Here is a 15,849-nt window from a genome sequence, read left to right as displayed (position 1 = left end):
AGTGATTTGCTCATTTGCGTGAGTTCTGGAATGTTTGCGCGAAACGCGGATCTGATGTTTATTTTGAGAGTATGACATAGATTGCTGAAGAAGCATGGACCTAAGTTGCTAGAACCAATCCCGATGTAACCGAGTAATGATCGCGAGGAAATGCGCATTGATATAATCGCACTTGAGACCGCTTTTAAAAATTATAGATGTTAAAATATTCTTCTTATCACAAAATCGCTTCTCCGTTCGGACGCAATTGCGTGTTTGATTTTTTGATCATAGCTGTATTATCGCTCAGAACTTGAGCGTTTGTATGTTGACCAGTTTGATTAAGTTTCTAGTGTATATGAGCTAGTTTTTTCTGAACAAGATTGAACGCATGGACCCTAGGCTGCTTAGACCAAAGATAGAGCCTTCCGAACGTGACTGATTCTTGTCCACATTTAATTGCCGCAAGATTCTACTACATCGATATTGTTGGCTATTTTCGACATATTTAAGACAAAGAGAAACGGAAGCAATGAAATTGAAAGACGGATAGGTATTCTAGAGCGAATCAGTTGGCAACATAGAAAAAAAAACTAGGGCTAGGCAGGTTCATATGAACATGATCGAAAAGAAAATGTGAAGAATCCTTTGCCTTCTGCTAAGTAGGAGGTGGGCGTTGCACCCAAATCTACCGTATGGTCGTTGATAGAACATAACTCATCATCATGTTTTACCGGCGTCGGCGGTAAAACATGCTGATGAGCTATGTTCAATCAATGTCCGCGTTCTTCATGTCACATCATTAGCGTGAGGACGCTCGTCTAGATGGGTAAAATAATTTTTTATGATTCAGATAGAACAATATGCGCTCCAGTAGATACTTCGACTTTTCCAAGTAAGTTCTCGGAACAACTCCAAACGTCTACAAATCCGCTAATGGCTTGAACGGAACCCACAATATTTTTAGGATTAATTCCTTAAGATCGTGGAAATTCCCTATCTTTCGCAAAATTCTTAGAAAGAGTATACAAATAAACGCCAACGCGGAGTAATGATCACGGCGCTGAATTCAATCCAATATTCTATTCCTGTCTTGCTTTGTGACACATTGGGGTCACAAACGTAATTATGTACAATGATGGCACGATGTATTTCAGGTTGACAATATCGGGACGCTGACAAACTTAGGAAGATTTATTCATTTTTTAAATTTATGCATGTTATCCATCTTTAAAATGATACAAATGTGACCGAGAAAATATGCGCATGAATTTGACAAAAGCTACTCCGCTGTACGCAGATTAGTTCCATGTTCTACAGGATTTCCTATATAAAAGGGACAGGTATGGGTATGTCGGCAGTACAGACAACACGTCACCGGACTATAATGTGGATTAAGTTGCAAGTTGTGTTATACCTATTATGTTTTAACTGTAAATGGACAAATAAATGATAGCATGAATTTTCATGTTTTCATTGACTAAATTTCTTTCCTTTTCAATTTGATTTTCACCAAATTCGTACTAGTTAATTGTTTTCCGTTCCGTTTCAACAGCTTCTGAATATCACGTGTTATGAGTAATTAATGAGAAGAGCAACAAAGCCGGACGACCCGTTACTGGCAGGGCAGATGAATGTAATCTTCTTTGTTACATGTCAAAACCTGTGTTTCTGATCACGAGTTACTGACGGGTGTATTGCCAATTAGGTCTTCACAGTCGTAAATTTTAACGTAGCTAAATGTTGTGAATTTTCGTCAACAGGTATACTGCCCATGATTGCATATTTGTCCCGTTTTCGAAGGGATTTCCTATCTTTATGGGACTGATTTGCGATCATGGGTAGTGTAATACGAGAGAATTATTAATGGTAGATAAATTTGATAGGCTTGATAGGTTGGTTTTATTACCTTTTTTCCGAAATGCATTAAAAACGGTCTAAACCTCAATGAGTAATTTTATGATAATTATCGAAGGACATAATATGACATGTCTTTCATTCAGATTCAATATCCTTTTTGTGTCAAGACCAAGAAGTGTCAATTCAGTTTTATGTTTTGGTTTCTCGAACCCCTTTAAAGTTTCATACGTTTCATATTATTATTGAGAATGCATACGTAAATAACTGTAGTAACACTCACACACAAAACCGAACTGAAAATATGAGACATCTGTTTTTCGTGGTCTCGCCGTTTTAACAATAATAAAACGATTCATTTACCTTATCACATCCGAGTACGATAATCAAATTTCTTTGTTTCGAACCTTACGTTTCCTTTCATTTTCGATATTTTTCATTGCACTTACCAACATCCAGTACAGTGCATGCTGGAGGAAAGCCGGCTTTTGCCGTATCAGCAGCAATGCATGCCTACATACCATTTGACCGTGTGGTGCGCAGCGGCACAACTACACTCTCATCCGTCTGTCAATTTTCATCAGTTTGAGGGCTTTGAATCCGTCGCCGTGCCGCCGACTTCGTCTGCGATCGTACAAACACAGGGACAGTGGCGGTACCGCGCGGCACACAAACTGTCCACCGGAGTGAGGGTATGAGTAATTGAATTCACGAAAACGTATCTCTTTTTCTACTTTGACCATATATGGTAATTCCTTACACTGCCGTGGTAGCCGCAAACCGGCAAATGATGCAGCTGCACAACACGCAAGATTATTATTGACATTGCCAAAGGATAATCAGGGCAGGTAGTTATGGCAAATCATCGGAAAACCTGGAAACAGAGTCGGGTTTTTCTGCGATACGGCTTGACTGGAAGTTTCCTATGCCAGCGCAGCAATGATCGAAAACTGATGACAAGGGTGGAGTTTTTTTTTCCAATAATATACCGTTGTATTTGTTTATTGCGGAATCGGAGAAATCCAAGCCCCAAAAATGGACCGATTATTTTTACGGTACAATGTTTCATTCTAATTCGCACCAATTCCAGGGATTTTGTCCGACCATGTGGGAGGCTTTTCTATTTTCAACAGAAACGCTCGGGGTGATCGTGATCGCACGCGGTACAGACGGTCGGGTAAATCGGGTCTGGGAGTTCCTATATCCAGTAGGTGCCCGCTTCGTATGATTCCGACAAACTCGGAAGGAATAAAACTTACACAAGTGGGTGGTTATAGTCAGCACCAAAAAGGGGAGAGGAAAATAGCAATGGCCGCACACGGCCCCGACCGAAATCAGTATCTTCTCGCTTTCGCTTATATCTTTTCTTCCGTGGCTGTCTGTCCATTGCATTCGACATTCATTATACCCGTCAGTCAATTTATTACCATCGGTAATGTGGTACTACTAGCGGCGTACTCAATCGTACGTTGTGTTGCCGGCCCTGTATTGGTAGAACCATAGCTGTAGCATCGTTTCTTGCTATCTATTTTTACGGTAAAACAACCGTCGAGCCATGGAGGGGCGAATCGATGTAATTTTTCGAGAAAGTGTCAACACACTTTCAATATGACGATGATTAAAAGCAGTTTTTTTGTTCAATATACTGCCGCTATGGGCATAAATGTCTATGGGATTTTCTATACACATAGGACCTTTATGCGTAGTACGGCAGCATAGGAGTCTGGAGCCCGTTCAAATTTTTCGAAGGGAGCCGAAATTAAAAATTTTGTTCGTTAATAACATTCGTTGTATTAGATGATTGGAACTGGGTCAATTCTCGACAAATATAATTTTTTTTTCGACAGTTGTCCTACTGGAGCTGTAGAGCTAGGTTCTCGGAAGGGCTCCCTGTCAGAATCACATACTACAATTTGTAGACGAGACAGGCAATGTCGCCCACTAAAACACTGCTTTAGGCCAATTGTAGCGGGCCGTGATTCTGAATGTGATATTCTTTGTACGGTTCAGGTATATGCGAGCGTAGGGACTCGCGATCGCGTGTATCATCACGAAGAGCTCGAGCATTTGTGCGTTAACATGTTCGATCGCGTGTGCGTTTGTATGTCGCGTGTGCTAACGTGTATGTAACTTCGCGTGTATAAATTCTATTTTATAAGCGTGTGCCTTTCGCATATTCGCGTGCTCCTGGATATTCGCGCGGATCTAATACATTATTTTTGGTGTACGGCTAAAATGCTACAAGGGAATGAGATCTTCCATATCACTGGAGTTCCCGGTGATGCCGCCATGGAACGTGTTGTCTAGTGGATATGAGTTATTAGGACAGAGAGTAATGGTTTCCGGACTTGACCGATTCATGAGCGCGCGAAAACGGACGTTTGAAGGTTCGCGTTTGAGACAGCGTTTGAAACTTCGTAAGTGCTAAAACGTTCTCCTTATTACCGGCGTGTTATTAAGTTTGTGCGATCGCGAACTTAGGAATGCGTTGTTAATCGCGAAGGGCTTAAGCGTTCGTATGTTAACGCGTTTGTCACGTGTGCTCGCGTTCATGTGACTTCGCGTGTACAAGACTGGATTTTGTAACCCTGTGCCATTCCTATATACGCGTGCATTCTTAGATGGTCACGCGGACCTTCATTCTGATAGTTTTCGGTGTACAATTCACATTCTGACAGGGAGTAAGTTACCCCATATCACTAGAGTCCTCGGTCATGTCGCCATGTAACGTGGTGTCAAGTGGATATGAGAGCTTTCTTTTTTAATTGAACCAATTGAATTCATGAACCTAGTCTGCTGATATCAAGGATAGAAACATCCGGAAGTGACCGACTCATGATCGTGCGACCGCGGGAGTTTTTAGGTTCACGCTTGAGACCGCGTTTGAAAATTTATAGGAGCTGAGACATTCACTTTATCACCGGGATGTTATCATGTTCACGAGATCGTGGGTGTAGGTGCCGTGGATGGTCGTGAAAGGGCTCGTTTGTATATTAACGTGTTTGTCACGTGTATATGACTTCGCGTGTATAATTTCGATTTTATGATGATGTAGCCTGTATTCTTGTTTGATCGCGCGCGGACCGTGAATCTGATGCTTAATTTTTAGTGTATGGTACAGATGGTAGTCCGTTTCCCCATATCACTGGAGTTCCAGGTCATGTCACTATGGAACGTGTTGTTTTGTGAAAATGGGCGAAACTTTTTTGAATGGTTCAACTGAAGACAGTAGTCCAGACTGCAAGGACCGAGGTAAGACTTCCGGACGTGACCGTTTCATGATCGCGCGAGTGTTGGGTTACTGTTTGAGACCGCGTTTGGAAGTTTAAAGATGCTACTTTACTTAACTACCGGGGGTTTTTCATGCAGACGAAATCGCGGGCGTAGGTATGTGTGGATTATTGCAATTGCATGGTCGTGTTTGTGGCCAGGTTTGTGTTATCGCGAAGGCCACGAGCGTTTGTACCTATATGAGTATAGATAGCTTATAGTAGAGATATACTAATAAAAGGAATCATAACATGCCGAATAAAGAAAAAAAGACGCAAAGAGCTTGATTAGAAGTGTATAAATTGAACAATACTATTTTGGTATACATAAATAATAGAAAAGCAAACTGCAAGCAAGATGTACAAAAGAAACAGACTAATGAAGTAGAATAGAAAAACACATGTAACATGCAATCCAACTCGTCTAAATGCAGCAAATGTTGTATATTTATCATTAACGACAATAGCAGGCTGTTAGACTTTAATCATGCTATGCTGGCCGGGAATGGATGACTCACGTGCGTCGGTAAATTCATTGTACACTAATTTATCCAACCCGACTTTCCCGAATGAATAGAACCAAATGCTCAAATTGATCACCAGAAGTGTTAGCAATTATTCTATCATATACGCAAGTTCTGCATCCATTCCCTGATTAAATTGTCACAAATACTCAGACGAATACATACATAGATAGACATACGACTAGCACATAACAATTGTGCACTAGTACGAAAAACTACGATTATTACAAAGCTTTTACTAATAGGTTTCTACTTATTCTACTTTATTAAATTAATTTAGTTATTAAAATAATTTAATTGGTATATGCACGATGACGAAGTCGACCGATAAATGGACACACAATGACTCCCACTGTGAGCCCCGTCCACGAATACCGCTAATAGAACAATATTTGCAAACACGGCAGACAGCAAAAGTCAATCCACGTCGACCCGCCAGTCGGCCACGCCATCGCGCACAGACCAGTGGTTTAGCGTCGGTATGCGCAGGTGCAGAGTATGAAGAAGCATAGAACATAAAAAAGGCGCATAGCCCTCTCGGTCTCCTCGATGCACCACTATCGAGGCGTAATGCAATAACCATCTTAAAGCAATTGTCTGTCAGAGGTTCTGTAGGACTGATGCACGCAATATGCTTGAAGATGTTTGCAATACCGTCAAACCCCTAAACCTTGGGGAGGGAGTTTTCGAGATATTTGGATTTTTTTTCCAACAAAAACAGTTAATTCGTGCGATTATGCTCTTTTTAAAAGTTATTCGCGTTACCCAATTATAAAATGTGAAAAATCTAATGTTTATCGTTTTAAAGACGTAAAACTAGGAGTGGGTAATGTCCGGGACATAACCGCGGTGTTGACGTAGGACTAAACTTGGGCATATCATATGACATTCATGGATAATTTGAGCCAATGCCAATTTTGAATGAATGTTTACTGGAAATTTCATGTCGAATGAGATTGCCACATTCACTGATTTTCTAGGACTTGCAAAAACCTTCGGGTTTGTAGATTAATTTGATAAACATTTGCTTATATGAATCACTGGTACATGTGCAGAAGAATTAACAGGGGCAAACTCAATCCAAGTTATTAAGTGGAACTTTCTAATTCAATTCTTTCTCTATTATGTTTTCATCCTAATAAGAACGGTTTTCAGATAACTATTTTTGGTGATACCAGACGAGAATCCTTTCTAACAACTCGAACCTTGACCGAATTCGCTTCTGCTGCGTACATACACGAACATTCCCCTTTCGCAGCTCACATCGAATGAGCATTGTATATCGCAATGCGATCTCTTTTATAAACTTCTTAGTGCAAATGGAAGTCCATCCTTTTGTGCGACAAATGGAAATATTTTCATCATTCTTTTTGGTGTGGCTTTCGCTTAGTAGCAGGGTTGCCACATTCACTAATGTTCTTGAAAAATTTGCAAAAAACACCAATCAAAGCAGGCTAATTAATGCTTTTACAAAATCTATCAAAATTTACGGTAAAATCTACGGAATCTACTACACAATTGTTTTGATTATTTTCCAACGAATCGCGCAAATATCTGTTTGTTCCGTTCAGCACAGCGCAAATAATTGACGTTGGAAAACAAATCGGCAACTTCAGCTGCCAAACACTTAGACACGATCGAAGCATTTTTCCGTCAATGTCACTTTTCTGACTCAAATTTTTGTAGGTATTTTCTTGTTTCCGTCCAATTGGTCAGTTTATTAGTTTTATCGTACATTTTTCGGATATTATTATAGAAAATAACTAACCCGATAAGAGGGAAGTTATTTTCCAAAGCACGAAATGGAAATTTCAATTGTAATTCTTCTGAGAACGATTTTGTGGTCCTAATTAGAACCGTTTGTTGTGAATATTATTTCGCCGTTTCCCGCTCGGCATGATGATTATTCGCTTGGTATGGATAGCGCACAGATTGGTATCTTCTAACAAACTAACCAGGCAGGCCTCGCTGGCTTCTTAGAGGGCCATTACGGCCGAGCTCCGGAAGAGTAGATCGGTTTTGAAATGCTGTGCAATCTCACGGACCAGGCACTGGAAGAGCAGCTTGTGAATTAGTAACTCTGTCCACTTCTGAGAGCGATGAATTTCACGCAGGGCGACGACAGTTCTTGGTTGGCAGCAATAAGGCAGTAGCTATGATTTGGTTGATAGTCCAAATGCAGCTTCTCGTTGAGCAGCACACGTACGTGTGTTCTGCTCTGTGGCTTAGACATGTCTGGCTTTAAGAAAAACTGTGACACCCATATTTATAGGTTCTAGCATTAATGTTGATTCGCATTAAAAGTAGTTTTTGAACTTTTTAAACAAGTTTTACATAGCAAACAAGGTATCAATAGCAAGCGTTGAACGTTTTCCTTTCGATTTATGAAACAATATTAGTAATTCCTTTAGTAGGAGAAAAGTTATTAAGGTTCAAAGTGTACGTAACGCATCCGCTTTGAAAATTTTGAAATGACACCCAGTATAGTAAAGAAAGACGTAAGTCCTACGTCAAAAAAACTTTTTCAGTGTATTTGCATCATGGAGAAGCATTCAATAAAAAAATTCCAAACAACTTTTGACATATTTTTATAATTCATACTATTTGCAGTCAAAAATACAATTTTCTTTTTGAATATATTCTATTTAAAATCAAAAGGCTAATAACAAAAAATTTCTGAAATGTAGTAGTTCTCGAGATATTGCAAATTTTGTTTTAACATAATTCTTTTGTTTTATTACGACCTTTTCAGAAGTTATTCGCGTTTCTAAGTCAACAATAAAACCTTTTTCAAAAGGCCCATGACATTTCCTGTAACTTTCTCTTTGACATCAAGGTGATATTGTAAACCATTTGAAAGCTATACGAAAACAATCAAAATACTATTCAACCATAGGGTCTTATGATTAAACCAGAGGCGACGCGTGGTTCCACCGTCAACCTGCTCAATATACCACAAAAGCCCTCAAAACGTCACAGTCATCTCTAAAACTAATTCGACTCCATGGGACATTTTTAGATCAGCTGATTATTTTGCAATTATCTCTTCTGACGTTACTCGGGTGGATTCGACGTCCGACAAAATCGTCGATTCCATCCAACATCATAGCGCCAATGAAAGATGTTAGTCGACAGGTTTTTCTGTTCGCAAGAGCTGAGCAAAACAAATTTGTTGTCAAAATCCACCGGTAAATTGTTAAACAATCATCAGGTAGAATGCTTAAAAGAGTAAAAAGTAACATATCCGAGATGCGAAGAATTTAAAAAGATTTTCGAACTGAAATTTAAGCAAAACAATCATGTATATTGAAACCCGGAAAAATATTTTTCTCGTAAAATATCGTAGGCATGAGATATTCAACATCAATCCGTTCATTAATACAATATTTACAAATCATTCGAACAACCCCTGATTTGAATTTATGTCCATTTTACACTCTCAGTAGACAAGTTATCAACATGTTAATTCAAAGAGCAAAAGATTTCTTTGAAGCAAACGTAGATGGTTCATTATTATCGTTAAACCAACGGAATACATACGCGCCATAAACCAATATGCCCCAAGTACAGCAACATTTGTTCAGGCTACCAAAAAAACAAGCGTTCGACCGACTGTTATGAACGCACGGCACGGCGACACGCGCTCAAAAGTTATAAATCGCTCTCGTTTGCACACAACTCTGACGCCCATATGAATATCGCACCAATGTAGTTGTTCAATATTTGACTTGAACCGGTGCAAAAGGAAATACAAAAAGCCGGCGCCCATGACACTCACGCTGCTGTTCCAGCCGTCGCTCATGCAGTTGTTCTATCCAGAGCATGCGGTGAGAGTACGAGATGCGTACATGTTTGAGGTTGAACCGGTGAAGAGAAGATAGAATTTTTTTTGAAATTTATCCGCTCGGTATGCTAGGTTGGATTATCGTTCGGATCAAATTGTTGAGCTTCAAGGTTTGAAGATTGTTACTATCATTTAAATTAATTTGCGCGCTGCTGCTGTTTATTTATTTTAACTGAAAATTCGGATCGTCAGATTTTGCTTACCTGTTCAATGAACAGGTTGAACGTACCGACGCGTCGCCTCTGGATTAAACTGAATAGCGCGATCATATTTTGGTTGTTTTCGTATAGCTTTCAAATGGTTTACAATATCACCTTGATGTCAAAGAGAAAGTTACAGGAAATGTGATGGGCCTTTTGAAAAACTTATTATTGTTGATTTAGAAACGCGAATAGCTTCTGAAAAGGTCGTAAGAAAACAAAAGAATTGTGTTTTTAAGGCAAAATTTGAAATATCTCTAGAACTACTACATTTCAGAAATTTTTTGATTTAAAATAGCGTTTAAAATCATATTCAAAAAGAAAATTGTATTTTTTACAGCAAATAGTATGAATTATAAAAATATGTCAAAAGTTGTTAGAAAAACTTTTTTATTGAAAGCTTATCCATGATCCAAATACACTCCGTTTATGAACACCGATTCGCTACAAGCGACAATTTAAAAAAAATAATCTGAAATATTGCGGCAAAGGGTATATCAACGGCATTCGCTTTGAGCTGATGTTATGTCCCCCATAAATAATGGCCTATCATCACTTCACTACCATTTGGCATTGGTTTTTCTTGTGCCCTTTTGCAAATCATGAAATTTTAGGAGTTATAATTGGTTTTTTGAATATAGTGTCACTGTTCTATTGAGTCTTAATGGTAGTTGTAGGATATATAAAAAGCTCATTTGTTTATATTTTGTTCATATGCCCTTTTCACATGTTCCTCCCGAATTGGAAATTTGCAGATGTTCATGTTGTCAAAATCGGCGGACAGATCGATGTAATTTGCATCGGGTTGTAAATCATCATCGAATCCTTTAGAAATGAAGGAAGTAAACGACAATAGATTCGTCATAGTCGATCGGCTAGTCATGAATCAAGTTCTATCACTACTAACTTGAATAGTTTAAAGACAGCGCGTATAGTGCGGAAATCCCACGATATTTTTCGACGTTCTTGTCGCTTTTCTTATGAACTTCAAAAACAAAAGCGAACATTTGTAATAATCGGCTAAGTAATTCAGCTAGGCCGGAAATGTATTTTTCCAGAGCACATGCGGAATAGCTTCCGAACCAGGAGAAAACGATGATTTTAGCTTGGATGCAGCTGAGATAATTTTAAATTGCTCACTTGAAGGTCAGACGATGAACGTTCAAGTCGAGGTACACAACTGGTAGCGGTGGCAATTTGGTCTGCCGATAAGGTTTCGGCGACAGTAAATGATGGAAAATTTAATGGCGAACATTTTGCAAATACTTTACGAATCATCCTCGAATTCCCCACCGAGGGTAAGCCGGTTTTATTTCGCTGCTCATTAACGTATCTCAACTTGTAACAAACCGGTCTACAACTGACTTGAAATAAATATTTTCGTTATTAGATTGCTCAGAACGATCCAAGATTGATCTTTCCTGAGCCAGCCTTACTTACAAAGAACTAGATGACTATTTTTTAAGTAGTGTGAATTTCAAATCAATTTGGACTGACATTCAAATGCACACACTCATTAAAAGTGTAATAAAAGTGCATGTTTACTTCGAATTACCTGGGAATCATTGGTGCACTTATCCCATTGGGTATAATCAATAACTGCACAGAAGTATTCCTAACGGTTTGACGCAAATGTGTACTTTTAACCTACTTTTAAAAAATATGCACACTTTTGCGCAACACAGGTATCAATGTACATGGTGTAGCCCTTATTCATCTCATTAGTTAGAACGTCACACTATTTCGTTGATAACTCGACTTAGAGTAACTCGATTGCGCTTAAATAGGTATCATCATCTTTGCTACATTCCTAAGAAGCAGTTCAGCTAAAATTTTTGCTTGGAAAATGTAAAATGCTCGGGTTTGTGCGAAGTAAAAAGTCGTGCACAACGTGCCCTTATTCGTCCTACCGTTTGAGCTAATGCGTTGAATAGAGATAGCAGATACTGCTCTAACTAATGTGTTCAAATGGGTGGGATGAATAGAGGAGCTGGGGTGAATTAGGGACCAGTAACCCTATCTGAATCATTAGCCAAATGACTTCTGGTTGGTTTGATCGGTTGCCGCGAGTGATGTTTGCTCCGAACCTCAACCCGGTTGAAAATGTGTGGATTGCGATGGTTCGCAATATTCATGAGTATGTTCGAGCAGTATGGGAAAGTTGAAGCAATCAATCCATTATATGACATTGCGCAAATCTCGAGACTAGTAATTCAAGTTTCCATTCAATAACCTTGCCCGCTATACTTGTTCTGGATGAACTGGAGCACCCAGCGGGATTACTCCATAGTCCAATCCACGATTTCAACTTCTAGGCCGTTTTGACGTTTGCTGAGGGTGGAATGACAGCTGTTGTTTTTGCTTGTTGCGTACATTTTACACTGCGACCAACGTTTTGTTCGATTGTTTACATTTGGTTAATACGATTTGTAGTAATTTTTCGTAATTTAATAAAATTTTGTAATCTTATTAAATACGACAATCTGCTAGTTTGCACTGAATATCAATTCAACGAAGAGTAGCTTTGGTCAGAGTTTTTATTTAGAGCATTTTGTTATTTGTGGGTGAAATTAATATTACGGTTCTTTGTCCTCCGATGTGTAAAATCTAACAATAGCTAACCAGAAGTTTATTTATCGATTGATACATCATGGTACATCAATAAAACAAAAGTTATTAGAAACATTGATCCATACTATGTTGTATTTCGACTATGCGAGCTATCAATATCTGTGACGACTGACTTGTTGTTGACTTTTTAATGAACTTTCGTCGTATACTAACAATATAATAAAAAACGTAGTTTGGATCGCTACAATAAAAATTAAACTGGTTTGTACATACAGTCGAAGACATGATAGTAGAGGAAAATAGGTGGTTGTGGGAAAAGTAAATTTAACCAATAAAATAGTTTCACTTGCTAGTTCTATAGTTATAGAAAACATTCGAAAATTCTTTGTTCAAGCGATCTATTCAATGCGGATGAACGAGAAAATATCCCGACCTCAAACTGCCATGGTGTTGCTTGCTCCCATTTGAATGCTATAATCTGCTCCTTGGCAAATTTGCATGCATAGTCGACGGACAGACGGATTTGAAAAAAATTAGTTATAAATGTCACTTATCGTTCAATGGGTTCAAAGTTCAATGGCACCCGGTGATCGGAATCCTGAATGGGTTCTGTATGGTTTTCAGCTACATTGCAATAATCTAAACCTTACGGGTTAAAATGGTTTGATTTGATGCGAGACTGAACATTTTGGAAGATAGTGTCTCCGGAAAGTTGTGTCCAGTAAGTCAAGGTTTTCTGGATAGTGAAAAAAGAACCTCTGAATTGCCCTACCAGCTGGCAATAAACATTTCATGTATTTTCTTGAGGATTTATCCCAGTTTTGGAGTTGATTGTTGCATTTGAGCTGGATGCCATACTGAATCCATTTAGGATTCCGAATAAACTGCTGAATGGTTTGATCTGGAGCTTCATAGTATTTCCCAGTAATTTGTACCGAAAAATGAACCTGGTTCTAAATAGTATTCCGGCACCAGGGACACTGGAGCCGGAGTGCGAGTTAGAAACAGGTAGGATTCCGGCTAAACTTTACTGGGTTGTTATCGAAACGTACTTGCTACACTTATGGGATTTTCGATTGATTGACACTGGTGTAATAGAGTGCACTGGGTTTGCACCATTTTTGCACTTTCTAGCAGAAGTGTAGAAAACTGGGTATGTTCCATTGACACTTCTGCTAGAAAGTGCAAAACCAGTGCACTCCACTACACCGGTGCACATCAATCAAAAATCCCATTAGAAGTCTTCGACGCTTTATTGCGATGGTAATGTTCAAGGAATAAAAAAAACCTAAAATACAAGCCAAACATACAACCAAATCAACGGCATTAATTCCATCTCCAAGAGTCGAATTGTTCCTAGAAGTAAATTTGAATTTCAGAACTCCAATTATTCACGTGATCTCTAAGCGACGTGATTCGTTCACCTCTATCAATATTTAACGGATTTAATTTAGTCCCTTTACTAAGGAAGTAGTTTCTTATGATGTGATTATATTGGGGATATAAAATCCTTTGTCAGCAAGAACTATATCAGCTGCATTCGAGAATATCGAGAAATTCGGCAACAGATGAACATAAGCGTTCCACTTGCTGCTGGGCCGATTAGAAATGTTGTAGTTTGCATAAGTTTGTGATCGCTTTGATGATCTAGCTTTAGGATTCTACCGTCTCTCTATACTAATTTCGAAACTGCCAATAATAAATATCTTTCTATCTCCATACTGTTATTTGAACGATCGAGGCGTATGATTATCGATTGTATCTTTTGATACGATTTCGATTGCATACTTTAAGCACTCGTACATTGCGAATACTGTTCGGTAAAAATACTTCGAAATTGTTGTAGCACACACTGAGTAATATTCATCAAATAAAACGTTACTTAGAAGATTTTGCAATATCATTACGAAGACTTCAGTCTTTGTCATTACACAGTAAGGTTTGGCTACTTTCTACAAAATTGTAAATACGTTGAAAATTTCCAAATGTCAGTCATTTTTCAGCCAATCAAACCGTCGTTTTAATTACCGTAGTATCGTTTCTAGAAATTCAACACGTTGTTGCAACCGTGCCAATTGCAAACGATATCGTTGTTTTAATAATCGACACTCGCGATTTTCATCGGAATGGACTCGGAATGATCCGTTTTGAATTCTCTACATTTGGTGTTTCATCTGAAATGAAAACAAATCTTATTAAACATACTCAGATTCATGCTAGAGAATAATTACTCAAAAATAGTGACTAAATAAACTAAGGTCCGATTTCTTTACCCACGCATTATTTTTAAAAGTTCAGTGTGGGTGAAGAAATCGGCACTAAACCTAAAGTTACTTTTCATATTTCCACTGTAAGGATATACTATAAATTTTCATACAGGTACAACTATTTACATGAAGAAGAAAAGCGCCCGGATGCAGCTGACCGCATCGGGAATCTGTCTGAACTAATTTTTTGATAATTTGGTGGAGAGTTGCGATTTTCATGCATAGCGATGTACCTTTTTTCTAGTTCGATGATTTTTTCAGATCTCCGGAAAAGCCCCTAGCACAATAATAATGTGTACTGCTCTTAGAGCTGGCATGTATTGCATTATCATGAAATCCGCTTTTTTCTATCACTACAATCTTCCACACGAAGATTGTACATTTTCATGTTTTCAGGGACATTGTTGCTCTCAGAATCTAAACAGCTTATGTGAGAGTACCCAATCGATGAGTATCACAGTTCCGCTGCTTTACCTACAGCAGGAATTAACACAAACGAACTTTCAACGTCTTTCCAGTCGACTTACAGTTACCTACTACACAGTCATGAGTCATTTTAAATAAAAATCACAACAACTATCCAAATACAGTTTGGTAAACAAACAGTGATTGTCAATTTTCAAACAAAAATAAATACAACACAAGAAGAAGAAAAACATCGAACACAGTTCCACCCGCAGCTACTGTCAAAGTTAAAACTGATGACGTCATCGTGGATAAGACTATTGTTAAATAAGAGTAAGACCGATAGTGTCAACCAAAGACCTAGGGTAAAGTGCCTATTTTCACCATACTAAGCAAGGTGCCTCACTAATTCGCTAATTTCTCGCCCTACAATCAACGGAATGCATAAAAATTTACATCAACCGCTTTGCTTCGTTGATAAGAATCAATATAATAACACAAATGCGCTGAAAACAGTAAAATTTTCGTGTTTGAGCGCAACGAAAACTCGAATCGAGTGCCCCTATTGTTGCGCTACCATTTGACTCAATGCGTTGAACAAAGATGGCAGACACTGCTCTAACCAACGACTTCAAATGGATAGGGCGATAATAGAAACATGGCGCAAATGAGCTCAACACCCTATTTACATTTTCGTAAATAATATATTACATTCAGAAAGTAAGCTGTACTCTATCGATGGCATGACTCAATTCACGAATAATCCGCGTGCGAGCTACGAGAACGAAGGAAAAATCATTCACTACCATCGGTGTACCCCCCGGTGGAATGCTCATTCCAAAACTCCAACTTGGCTGATGGTATGTGTGCTTACGTTGCATACTCAACTAACAAACGCACACCAAGGCACACAAATCTCACACATGTTCAAAG

The 15,849-nt window shown here is 38.7% G+C and overlaps 1 protein-coding gene across 4 annotated transcripts in view; it reads right to left on the bottom strand.

Moving 5' to 3' along the window:
- LOC131689417 (cofilin/actin-depolymerizing factor homolog) overlaps positions 1-15,849 on the bottom strand; it is a 41,276-nt gene that overhangs the window by 24,510 nt on the left and 917 nt on the right. The gene's annotated exons all lie outside the window — the stretch shown is intronic.

The sequence above is a fragment of the Topomyia yanbarensis genome, chromosome 3 (genome assembly GCF_030247195.1).
Source record: "Topomyia yanbarensis strain Yona2022 chromosome 3, ASM3024719v1, whole genome shotgun sequence".
Lineage (NCBI taxonomy): Eukaryota > Metazoa > Arthropoda > Insecta > Diptera > Culicidae > Topomyia > Topomyia yanbarensis.
Note: the sequence above shows the minus strand (reverse complement) of the source record. Positions and strands in the feature narration are given on the sequence as shown.